General features: G+C 44.8%; 1 protein-coding gene across 6 annotated transcripts in view; it reads left to right on the forward strand.

The window, feature by feature from the left end:
- Positions 1-13179, forward strand: part of LOC105494835 (HIVEP zinc finger 3) — a 424702-nt gene that overhangs the window by 287264 nt on the left and 124259 nt on the right. The window lies entirely within an intron of this gene.

Genomic DNA, 13179 nt, shown 5'->3' on the forward strand with positions numbered 1-13179 from the left:
GTGCTCTTAAATCCTCTGAAATCTCACCCTAAAAATGGCATCCCAAAGGGACTGAGCATGCCAAGAGTGGCCCTGCCAGGGTTGGGAGTGGCTCTGAGGGTTGACCCAGGGCTGCAGGTCCTCTCACCATAGCCACTGGCTCCCCTCACCCCCTGTAAGCAGTGTTGGGCCCCACAGGGCCTGCTCTGGTTCACCGACTCGAAACCAGAGCCCACGTATAGGTGGTGACAATGTAAATAACTGATGCAATGGAAACTTTCTATGGAAAAAGGTACCCACTCAAACAGCCACAAAGTCCAAAAAAAGGAAGAACACCACAGCAGACCAAGAGGGCCCTGTGGCACACAATTTCCTTTGGCACAGCCTTTCTGTCTGGCTGAATCTCTGAACTGGTGGAGGTGGGGATGGGGATGGGGTGGAAGACAGGTTAGCACTGGGCAGGAGTGGGGCAGGTTGAGATCTAGACCAGAAGCCTGGCTGGGTCCCCGGAGGACTCTGGGTCTCCAGGCTTTCCCTCTTAGCTAAGGGGGCAGCTGTCGTGTGGGCAGAAAGCAATCCTGCCTCCAAAAACACACACCTGTTATCACAGTCTTCCTAGTAGGCATGAATTACTCCCTCCCCCTGCCCCACTGTGGGCCAGTGGTGGAGGTTCTGCAGTCCCCGGGGTCTCCCGAGGCCTCTGCCTGCTTTGCTGTGAATAAGTTGCAGCAGTCTTGTTATGGGATCCGGTATCTTCTTATTTTAGAAAATGAAATAATCATAAGCATAAGTAAAGCTAAAAGATCAGAAGTAACCAGAAGAGGAAGAGGGAGAAGGTGGATTTTTCCGGGAAGCCAACTCTATCATTTTGTTCTTACCCCGGCCCAGGGCGTGCACTCTTGCTCTTGTTTCAGAGGTGAGGAAACAGACTCACGGATGTTCAAGGACTCGAAGAAGGCAACACAGTGTCTACCACCAGTAGTGTCCAGTTTTATTTAATGCCAGAGCCTTGGGCTCTCCTGCAATGCAAGGCTGTCCACATCTCTCTGTTTTCACAGCCTCAGTTTCCTCAGTTGTCAGATGGTGATGATGGAGCCTGACTGTAGCATTAGTATGCCCGTGAAAAAATGCAGGGACAGACTTGGCACGTGGAAGACACTTAACAAATGTTGGGTTCTTCCTTTACCTCTGACTTCTGTGTCTACAAGCTGGGGAGATTTAGAAGACTTTTTGCGGGGAAGCAGCTCGGGTTTGGGGCTCCCTGGGAGAAAAGGCCAGAACCATTGATTTTCTTATCTATCTTCTCTGCTAGATCCATCACAGCCTGAGATATGGGCAAGGTCTTCACCTTTGCACCCTGGGGTCTAGCCCAGTGATAGGGAGTGTCTTGTCCAAGGTCACTTGGCTGGTTGCAGCTGGACCTCAAATGTGGGGCTGTCTCATGGGCTTTCTGTTGTACCCAGAGAGGGAAAATGGTGTCTTCTCTGCTCCCCTGTGGCGAGTGCCTAGTTCCAGGGGGCTTTCTATGAGAGAGGGCTGCGAGGTGTGGCCTAATATAGCAGGAAGTGACCTCACTGCTCCTCCCACCCGTACCTTCCCCCGCCCCGCAACCCCCACCCCAGCAGCTCTCGGAACCTTCATCTCCAAGTGCAGCTCCTCAAGTCTCGTCTGTTCCTCCTCCTGCCACTCCAGTATTCTCCTCGACTCCTGGGCTGGGTGCCCCCCATACACCAGCCATATCTCCCTTCCCTGTGCCTGCAGTGCCTGAAAACCATGAACCTTTCTTCTGCCAAATCCCAGTATAGAGCTTATGGGACAGCATATTCCTGCCTGCCACTAAATGGAATATGTTATCTTGCACTTGGAGTTCCTCTTTTTTGCTCCTTCATACAATGGAAAGTATCACCATTCTCTATTTTTGAAAGCCCTGTCTTTCCTGGAAAACATTTTTGGGTATCCTCAAAGCAGGTCTTGTCGCTCTCAGTGACGGGGCTCCATTGCCTGTCTCTCTGCCCACTCTCCGTGTTGGGGATGCCTCACTCATCCGTGAGTCAGCTACCATGTGAGAGAGAAGCCTCTTGTCTGGAGAACACAGTCAGGGACCAGGAAGTTTCCCAAGGTAGCCTCCAGGCTGTCAGCTGCATGTCACAGCGTTCTCAGACTAGAGTGCACTCAGCTGAAACAAAGGTGAGCCCCCCAGGAAAGTGAGAGCCGGAAGGCTGACCACAGAGAGGGAGGTAGGTCGCAGAACTGACCCTAAACCCCAAAAAAGAAGCCAGAAAGAGAGATTGACAGAGGGAGGGAGACTTGGAAGGTGTCCCACCATAACTGAAGAAGGGCACAGGCATTTATTGAGTGTCTTTTGCATACTGGGTTCATACTCATTTCACACACACTTTGTCGCATCTGATCCACGTGACAAACCCAGGGAGGGGTGAGAGTCTTCACTTCTAACTCATGAGGAAAGTGAGCTAGTAATGGATGAAACCAGGGTCTGAACCTATGTCTTTCTGATGATGTTAAGGCCAACTCTCTGTGCTATGCCATGCTACTTCTGTGGTGCTGGGTAAGTGAGGCATGCCAGTAATTCTCTCTGTTCCCCTCCCACCCACCCCATTGCCAGTATCCAGCATGAACCACCAGGATTATTCCATATGATTCTGCCATGTGTGACCCATGTCTTAGATTTCTGTGTTTCCTTATTGATCACAGACCACAATAACAAATAAAACTGAAAATAGAAGGATTCATCCCACAATTCCCTGCCCCATGCAGATCAAACTCGGCTTTCCATGTGCCAGCCTCTTCTGCAGATGTTCATTCAGAGTGGAGGGAAGGGCCACGTGTCAGGAGGGTGACGGGGGCCTCAGGGCCAGGCTTCCTCTCCACTTTCTTTAGGATCAGGGTGTGAGGCCCAGTGCCAGAGTCCAAAGCCCCCCTGCCTCCCTGCCAGCCCTTGGAAAACAGCTGTTATGACCCAGTGAGGCTGGCCCCTGCCAGGCATCCAGGATTTTTCTGTTATTAACCCTTTGTCTGCTGCAGTGATGCCAACCCCCGATGCCCAGACTGGATGCAGCTCCTGCCAGCTGCCTGCAAAGGCCTTGCTTTGATGCGTTGGTGGAGAGTGGAGAGCAAGGGCCGTCCCTCCTCATGATTTTGGGTGGGGCCAGCCGAGGAGCCGGCCCTGGTCCTTCCTGCCCTGGGTGGGTGCCACCTTGCAGGTGGGCCCCTCTACCCTTAGTAGCCCCTCCCTGGTCAACTGTTTCCTAAAAAGAAGACACTTTTATATCAGTTTCTCAGTTTTTATTATAGTAAAATACACATAACATAATTTACCATCTTAATCATTTTTAAATGTACAGTGTAGTGTTATTAAATACATTCATAAAGTTGTGCACCCATCACCACCATCCATCTCTTCTTTTCTTTCTTTCTTTTTCTTTCTTCTTTCTTTCTTTCTCTTTCTTTCTTCCTCTCTCTCTCCCTTCCTTCCTTCCTTTCTTTCTTCCCTTCCTTCCCTTCCTTCCCTTTCCTTCCTTCCTTCCTTTCTCTCTCTTTCTTTCTTTTCTTTTCTTTCCTTTCTTTTCTTTCTTTCTTTCTTTCTTTTCTTTCTTTCTTTCTTTCTTTCCTTTCTTTCTTTCTTTCTTTCTTTCTTTCTTTCTTTCTTTCTTTCTTTCTTTCTTTCTTTCTTTCTTTCTTTCTTTCTTTCTTTCTTTCTTTCTTTCTTTCCTTTCTTTCCTTCTCTCTCTCTCTCTCTCTCTCTCTCTCTCTCTCTCTCTCTCTGTCTCTTTCTTTCTGTCTCTTTCTTTGTATAAACTTAAGGGGTACAAATGCAGTTTCATTACATGGATATATTACATAGTGGTGAAGTGTGGGCTTTTAGTATAACCATCACCCAAATAATGTACATTGTACCCAGTAAGTGATTTCTCATCCCTTACCCCTCCTACCCTCCCAACTTCAGAGCCTCCAGCGTCTATTATTCCATACTTTGTGTCCATGTGTACACATTATTTAGCTTCCACTTAAAAGTGAGAATATGCAGTATTTGATTTTCTGTTTCTTAGTTGTTTCACTTAAGATATTGGCCTCTTAACTGTTTTCATCTCGTAAAACTGAAGTTCTGTGCTTATTAAACACTGATCCCCCATTCTGCTCTGCCCCAGCTCCAGACAACCCCTATTTTACTTTCTGTCTCTATACTTTTACATCATTTTCAAATTACAAAAGTGATACATGCTTATTGCTTTAAAAAAGAACACTATGAAAATGTAGAAAGAAGAATGCAGAATGCATGTTTCAAGCCCCACCTGTTCTGCAGTCCCCCCAGGACAAGATTGCATCCCCCAGGTCCTTTCCAGCAGTCACAGCTACACAGATAGGTGTGTGTCTATGATTTTGCTTTTCGCCATCCCACTGAGAGGAAGTGTGTGTCACAGCTGAGAGTGCAGGCTCCAAGAGTCTAACAGACCAAGGTTCACTGCTTGGTCAAGCCTTAGCCTCTCTAGGCCTCAGATGGAATATGGGGGCAGAAGTGGCATCTTCCACCCAGCAGGCTGTTGAGGGAGGGGGGCAGGGGGACTACCCGTGAGAAGCGCTGAAGCTTGTACATCACATAGACAAAGCCTGACACATAGGCAAAGTCACAATGAATCTCTATTATTGGTAGGAGTATATGTTTATCTTTAAGAAAAGTTATGTTCCCCTGACTATTCCATTGTGTGTATTTATCATCATTTACTTATTAAACCAATTTCCTGCTGATGGTCATTAAGGCTGCATCCATCCTCACTGTTAAAATAGTGCTACAATGATCATCCCTATGTGTGCATGTGTGTGTATGTTTGTGTATGATGATGTGTGTGCACACTTGCAAAGCTGCCGAGCCAACATACATTTTGGTAGACATGGTTAAAAGAGTCTCCTCATCTATACCTACCAGCAGTGTTTGAGAAGTATTTGATGACCACTCCTCTCTCCACCACTTGATGGTAGCAATCACTTTCCTCTTTGCTAACCAAATGGGGAAAAGTGATACTGAATTTTTTTTTTTTTTTTTGAGAAGGAGTTTCACTCTTGTTGTCCAGGCTGGAGCGCAATGGCACAGTCGCTGCTCACTGCAACCTCTGCCTCCTCATTTCAAGTCATTCTCCAGCCTGCCTCAGCCTCCCAAGTAGCTGGGATTACAGGCATGTGCCACCATGCTCGACTAATTTTTTTTTTTTTTTTTTGAGGCGGAGTCTTCACTCTGTTGCCCAGGCTGGAGTGCAGTGGCACGATCTCGGCTCACTGCAAGCTTCGCCTCCCGGGTTCGCGCCATTCTCCTGCCTCAGCCTCCCGAGTAGCTGGGACTACAGGCGCCCGCCACCGCGCCCGGCTAATTTTTTGTATTTTAGTAGAGATGGGGTTTCACCATGTTAGCCAGGATGGTCTCGATCTCCTGACCTCGTGATCCTCCCCCCTCGGCCTCCCAAAGTGCAGGGATTACAGGCGTGAGCCACCGTGCCCGGCCAACTAATTTTTGTATTTTTAGTAGAGATAGGGTTTCACCATGTCGGACAGGCTGGTCTCGAACTCCCGACCTCAAAAAGTGATCCAGATTTTTAACATATATTCTTTATTAACAAGGCCAGCATTTTGCATATCTTTATTAGACATTTTTATTTCTTAAGCAATGATCTATTCATTTTCTTTCTCCATTTTACTGGCTATATGTCTTACTGTTTTGTGGATGTTTATTACATATTATGGATATTGACACTTTTTCATATATGTTGCAAATATTTTTATCCAATCTGTCATTTGCTTTTTGACTGTTGATTAACTGGGGTTTTTTGTTTTATGTAATGCTTAATATTTTTATGTAGTTAGATTTATTAATCTTTTCCATTAAGAGCACTGAGGTCCAATTTGGGCTTTGAAAGTTATTTTCCAACACTAAATTATAGAAATATTTAAATAGTTCTGGTATTTTCATGAACTTGCTTTTATAGGATGTTTATATCTCTAATGCATATAAATTTCTGTGTGTCTATGGTGCATGTATTCTATTTAAAATGGCATTCTTCACCCTTCCTCATTCTCTACTCCATGTTGCTGCTTAATTTTCATTATTAACACCTGCCACTATTTGCCATGCCGTTTGTTTTACCTGCAGGTTTGTTTGTTACTCATCTCCCCTCACCAGACTCAGCTCCATAAGGGTATCGACCTTTTCTGTTTTGTTCACTGCTGAATTCCCAGTGCGCAGAACAGTGCCCAACACATAGTAGGTTCTCAATAAATATTTGTTGAATGAATAAACAGCCAGCCAGTTGTCCTAGTGCTTTTACTTAAATAATCCATTCTTTCTCTGCTAATCTGGAATTCCATCTTTGACAGCCTTCTCTTCTATAGTTTCTTCTATAGTTATCAGAGTCTACCTAGGTTTTCTCCCTCTTCTTCAGTTTTATAATTTATAATTTTCTAGAAAATCACCAACTTGTAAATGCATTGACACAGTTACATATCAAATTCTCTTTAATTTTTCAAAATGTTCATGTGTATGTTTATATCACCTTTCTTAATGTTTATTTGTGACTTTGCCCATTACTGCTAGTCAAATTTGCCACCAATTCGTCCATTTTGTTGGTCTTCTCAGAAAGCTTAGTTTGCAGCTACATGTGTGTATATATACATATATGTGTGTGTGTATCTATGTATATATACACATACATATACATGCATGTATGTATGCAGCTATATATGTGTGTGTATATATATATAGTTGTGGCTGCTGTCATTTTCTCGTTTACTCATTTTATTTTCAACTTTATTCATTTCTTCAAGATTATTTTGGTTTATTTCATTCTTTTTTAGTTTCTTGGGTTATGTGCTTAACTCATTTAGTTTCAGTCTTTCTTAATTTATCATGAAAAGATTTAAGCTTTGTATTTTCCTCTAGATGCAGCTTTGATTGCACTACACAGATTTTGAAAAGTAGGGTTCTCAATGTTGTACTTTTATAATTATCTTGCGATAGCTTTGCTGTCCTCATTGATTCAAGAGTTTTTTTAGAAAATCATTTTTAAATTATCATGTGTATCATTTGTTTATGTATTTTTATTTTTTGCTATTTGTTAATGTCTAATTTTATTTCATCAAGAACTGAGGCTGTGGTCTGCACAATTTGTGCATTTTGGGATTTGAGATTTTCTTCCAGTCTAGTACAGGGACATTTGAGAAAAAGGTGTTTTCTCTATTTCTTGAATGTATATGAAGTTAAAATTACTAACTACATCTTCAAACTCTTTGTATTCTTCTTTGGAGGTTACTCATACCATCAAGTTCCAAATAATAATTCTCAAGACATTTCCTGTTCTTTCTTTACCTCCTCCTTGTGGTTCCAAGAATGTCTTATTTTATACATTTTGTGGTTCTGTGTTTACGATTAGAGTAAAAGTTCATGATTTTTGTATCTCCTTGGAGAAATAGACTGTTTGGCAATACAAAAGGCCCCAGTTCAGTGTATTTAATTAACATTTTTGCATTTTGTCTGTTATTAATATTGGCTTCCTTCTTTATTTTCATTGCCATTCGCCTTTTTTCCATTTATTTGATTTCCATCTTTTTTGTCAATTTGTTTTAAGTGTGTTATTTCCAAACAGCATATAGCTGGATTTTTTTCCTTTTATCCAGCCTGGTCTCTTAACTTTAAGTAATTTAATTTATTCACATTATTGTGTTTTTTGTCATCTTATTTTGTGTCTTTTGTGTACTATACTTTTTCTTTCCTGTTTAATTTTTCCTTTCCTACTCTTGGTTAAATTAATAGAATTTTCTTTGTTTCTCCCTTCCCCTTTCCCCCACACAGTGGTTTAAAAGGGTTGCATCTTGCTTTTCTTCTAGAAATGGTTAGTTTTTACGCAGATTTCTCTATTGATGTCAAGAATTAAATGGCATCTAATTCCCAACAAGATAGGATCGTGATTATCAACATTTGTTTAGACTTCACCTTTTTCTGCTTTTATTATTTCTCCCTGTTTCTTGTATATCCTATCTTGTCCTGTTTTGAATTACTTATTCTGGTACAATTCTTATTTCCTTGGAGTAATTCCTCGAGTATTTTTTTTTTTTTTTTTTTTAAGAAGAGATGCATGGGTGGTGGGTGGCACACTATTCTAGTACTTCTCTCTGGCTTTGAGACTTGGCTGAGTAACGGATCTAAGGGTTTTAACCCTTTTTACTCCAAGCTCGGAGGTCTTTGCCCTGTTGTAAATGACGCAGATATCAAGTTGAATGTCCATTTGATTCCAAGCATTTTTGTAGAGACTGTCAAATGCCGGCTTCCCAGATATCATCAGCAGACTCGTTGGTAAGGCAAAGCTGAGTTTATTTCTCACTTGCCGAAGGGAGGGCACCGATTCCAGAGGTCTTTGGCCTGTCTGGGAGGAAGGAGGCAAGGTTGGGTTTTCTGAAGCCAGGCAGTTCCCTTTAAGGTGGGTGTGTCAATGTGGGGACTTGGTTGGGGTTGTGTAAGGAACACAGTAGTCCAGGACTGGTGGAAACCATGAGGTAAGGGATTTTGAGGCCAGGCAGAGGATTAAGAGAATCCTAGGGCACCAGCTGTTGATTGAAGAGTTGAAGATGGGTCCTTCAGGAGGTTTCTGTGATGAACAGTCAAGCCATTTACCAGGGAGAGAGGCTCCTGGGATAATAAAGTCATGCAGTTGAAGGCAGAAAGGTGTGTGGGGAGGTACTTTCTGCTCCCAGTACCTCCCTGCCCAACTCCCACTTTGGTCTCTTTGGAAACTCAGAGGATCCACTCTTTTTGGGGAGGATTTCAAGACCCCACTCCAGCCTGCCCTGCTATGGAGAAACTCCGAGCAAGTCCTGGGGTGCCTGGCAGGTGGGCCCTCCCTGCCCGGCTGGGTGAGGACAGCTTCGCTCTGATTAGATTTCCTGTCACTCCCACTCGTCTGTTTTCCCTCGGACTTTCTGGCCAGCTGGTGCTACTGTGGATCTGTTCTTATTTGTAGATTTCTCCTTTTATTTCAGGGGCACAGAGGGGGTCGAAGAGGGAGATAAATGGGCTCAGTTTGCCATCTAGGCCCTCAGGTGTGTGTGACATTTTCTGGTGACCTGGACGCAGGTGTGGTGGGCAGCCCTCTGACCTGCCATGGAGGAGGAGACTGGGGGCAGTCACTGACACCAGCCTCACCCCTGCATCCCGAAGAAGTCTCTCTCCTTCCTCCTGATCCTTTCTCCTCAAGCCACACCCCTCATCCTGGCTTCAGGACCTCACTGATGAAAATGACCTCACTCCACAGCACCACCACATCCAGGCCACTTCATCTGTCAAACCCTCATGCCCCAGTCCCTCGCAGCACCTCCCACTGTCGCCGCCCCTCACCTCCAGCCATGTGGACACCATGCAATTTTCTTGAACATTCTGGCCATTTGGGGATCCTCTGTCTTTTCTTTTCTTTTTTTTTTTTTTTTTTTTTTGTGAGATGGAGTCTCGCTCTGTCCCCCAGGCTGGAGTGCAGTGGCGCGATCTCGGCTCACTGCAACCTCCGTCTCCCAGGTTCAAGCAATTCTCCTGCCTCACCCTCCCAAGTACCTGAGACTGCAGGCATGTGCCACCATGCCCAGCTAATTTTTGTATTTTTAGTAGAGACAGGGTTTCACCATGTTGGCCATGATGGTCTCGATCTCTTGACCTCATGATCTGCCAGGCGTGGTTGCCCATGCCTGTAATCCCCAGCACTTTAGGAGGCCGAGACAGGTGGATGACAAGGTCAAGAGATCTGTCTTTTCTTACATGACTCCCTTTGTTTTAAATATCCTCTTTCTTTTTTCTCTCTCTCACACATTCAGACACCATCAAAACTGCCTACCCCTACTCTGTGCTCCCCTTGAAGATAGGGACTAAATCTTTGCCATCTATTAATGCTGGCACCTACAACCCAGCTCTACCCAGAATAGGCATTGAGTGGACATCTGTTAAATGAATGAACAACCAAATTGGGCGCTAAAGAGAATTGTTCCACACTGACTGTGTGTGACGGGCCATACTCGGGGTGAGGGAGTGAGTCAGAATGACCCTGCCTGAGCTGTATGCAATCTAGAAGGGCTTTAAGCAGTGGCTGAGCACAGTGAATGCTGTTATTTACCTTAGGGGAGGCCCAGCAAATGTGCTTTGGGTATTCTGGGGAGGCAGAACTTAGGTCCAATTTTGTGGGAGCTGGCTGAGCCTCCTGAGGGAAGATGGGCAGGATTCAGCCAGGTGGGCATGATTGCAGAGGAAGGGGAGTAGCGTTCCATGCAGAAGAGGCTGCCTGGGCCAAAGCTCGGAGGTAGGAAACTGTAGATTGTGTTTGTAGAATAGCATGTTCTGAGAAGCGAGTGTTTCTACACTGGGAGGAAGAGAGCACAGCCATTTTGATGAATAACTGCAATCTGTTGGAGGGCACGAGGTCAGATTGGGGAGGACAGAAACCCGCAGAGTAGTGAGAAGTTGGGCTGGTTCGGACGGCAGAATCAGGAACTGATTGACAGACAGAGCCACAGAGCAAGCCTCTCCACTGTGTGGTGCTGCGATGCTGCCCTGGGGGTAGGATGGGACTGGCTGGGTTTCACAGCAGCAGGTACATTGGGAAGGGGACAGCAGGGGGGCATCGGTGACCTGTATGCTCTGTAGGAATCAGCAGTGTGATATGGTTGCCAAACGTGATTCTGAGGCTGTGTGAATAAAAAGCAGGGTGCCCAAGAGGAGAAAGGTAACAGTGCCCCAGGCCTGTGTGCAGGTTACTCCAGACCCAGATTATTGGGTTCCACTTTGAGATAATATTCAGAGCAGTTACATGGGCCATGCCAGGCATTGTTCCAGCCCTTTTCCACATACAGACTCATGAAAGTACGGGCCCTGGAAGGCACTCACCATTCTTAGCCCCACTTGCCAGGCACAGCAAGGCAATGCAACTTTCTCAAGCTGCAGATGTCAGAAGTGGAAGGGCTGGATTTGAACCAGGTATACCTGGCCCTGGAAGCCACTTTCTCATCCATCCCACCACACTGCCTGCAGTGGGCAAACCAGAGCATCCTCTAAAGAGCACGGCGTGGATATGACAGGCCACACCACCACTGACTGAAACAACTTGGCCTTTCTAGTTTACAAAGCACCTTCCTCTGTATTTCCTTATTTGATCCGTACAACAGCCCGGCAAGTCGATTATTAAACGCCAATACTCATTTGCGTATTCGTTCAGGAATCACTGTTGAGCTCCTGCCCTGAAACAGGCCTCCCTTGGCCTGTTTTATTTTGTGATTTGGGGAATACAATATGCTTTTATGTCTATTATTGTATTTCATTGCCACACATGCTTGAATATGAGTCACTTTTCCCGATTGTATTAGTTTTCTCTTGCTGCATAACAAATTACCTCCAATTTAGTGACTTAGAATAACACCCATTTGTTAGTTCACGGATCTGTAGGGTAGAAGTCTGCTACAGAGTGGCTGGATTCTCTGCTCAGGGCTGAATCAAGGTGTTGGCGGGCCGAGTTCTCATCTGGAAGCCCTGGGGAACATTCTGCTTTCCAAGCTCATTCAAGGTGTTGACGAGACTCAGTTCCCTACAATGGTAGGACTGAGATCCTGTTTTTTGCTGGTTATCAGCCAGGGTTGCTGTCAGCTCCTGGAACCTGCGGGCCAATCCTTTCCATACGACCCTGCATCTTCAGGGTGGTGAGGGTATGGTGAAGCTTTCTCCAGATCCTAATCTGACTTCCTTTCCTGTGATTAGCCAGAGAAAATTCTGCTTTTTAAAAATAATTTCAATTTTTCTATTAGATTTGGGGGTACATGTGCAGGTTTCGGTACATTGTGTGATGCTGAGGTTTGGGGTAGAATGATCACGTCACCCAGGTAGTGAGCATAGTACCCACTAGGTAGTTTTTCAGCCCTTGTCCCTCCCTCTCTCTCCCCCACCCAGTAGTTACTAGTGTCTGTCGTTCCCATCTTTATGTCCATGTGTACCCAATGTTTAGCTCCTGCTTATAGGTGAAAACACATGGTATTTGATTTTCTGTTCCTGTGTTAATTCTCTTAGGATAATGGCCTCCAGGTACGTCCATGGTGCTGTCAAGGACATGATTTTGTTCTTTTTTATGACTGTATAATATTCCATGGTGTATATGTATCACATGTTCTTCACCTCGTCCACCACTCGTGGGCATGTGGGTTGATTCCATGTCTTTGCTATTGTGAATAGTGCTGGGGTGAACATACAAGTGCGTGTGTCTTTTTGGCAGAATAACTTATTTTCCTTTGGGTATATACTCAGCAATGGAATTGCTGGGTCAAATGGTAGTTCTGTTTGAAGTTCTTTGAGACATTTCCAAACTGCTTTCCACAGTGACCGAGCTACCTTACATTCCTACCAACCGCATATAAGCATTCCCTTTTCTCCACAGTCTCGCCAGCATCTGTTGTTTTTTGGCCTTTTTAATAATAGACATTCTGACTGGTGCGAGATGGTATCTCACTGTGGTTTTGATTTGCATTTCTCTGATGATTAGTGATGTTGAGCATTTTTTTCCTATTTGTTAGCCACTTGTGTGTCTTCTTTTGAGAAATGTCTATTCGTGTCCTTTGCCTACTTTTTAATGGGATTATTTGGGTTTTGCTTGTTGAATTGTTTAAGTTCCTTATAGATTCTGAATATTAGATCTTTGTTGGATGCACAGTTTGTAGACATTTTCTCCCATTCTGTAGGTTATCTGTTTGCTCTGTTGATAGTTTCTTTTGCTGTGCAGACGCTCTTCAGTTTAATTAGGCCCACTTGCCAATTTTTGTTTTTGTTGCAATTGCTTTTGAGGACTTAGCCATAAATACTTTCCCAAGGCTGATGTCCAGAATGGCATTTCCTGCAAATTCTGTTTTTAAAGGGCTTTCGTATCAGGCCAGGCCCGGATAATCCCCCTCTATTAAGGTCAGTTGTGCCCTGTAACATAACCCAACCATCCATCCTATTCACGGTCCTGGGGGCTATGGAGGGTCTGTGCACCAGGGGAACCGGAAATCTTGAGGGCCATCTTAGAATTCTGCCTACCACACCAGTGAAGAAATAGAGGCTCAGAGAAGTTAAGTGTTGGGTGCAAAGTAGGGGGATGTGGGGATCAGGCCCTATACCAAGTAAAGCCGCTTGGGAGCAGTTGG

Source organism: Macaca nemestrina, chromosome 1 (assembly GCF_043159975.1).
Source record: "Macaca nemestrina isolate mMacNem1 chromosome 1, mMacNem.hap1, whole genome shotgun sequence".
In the NCBI taxonomy this organism is placed as follows: domain Eukaryota; kingdom Metazoa; phylum Chordata; class Mammalia; order Primates; family Cercopithecidae; genus Macaca; species Macaca nemestrina.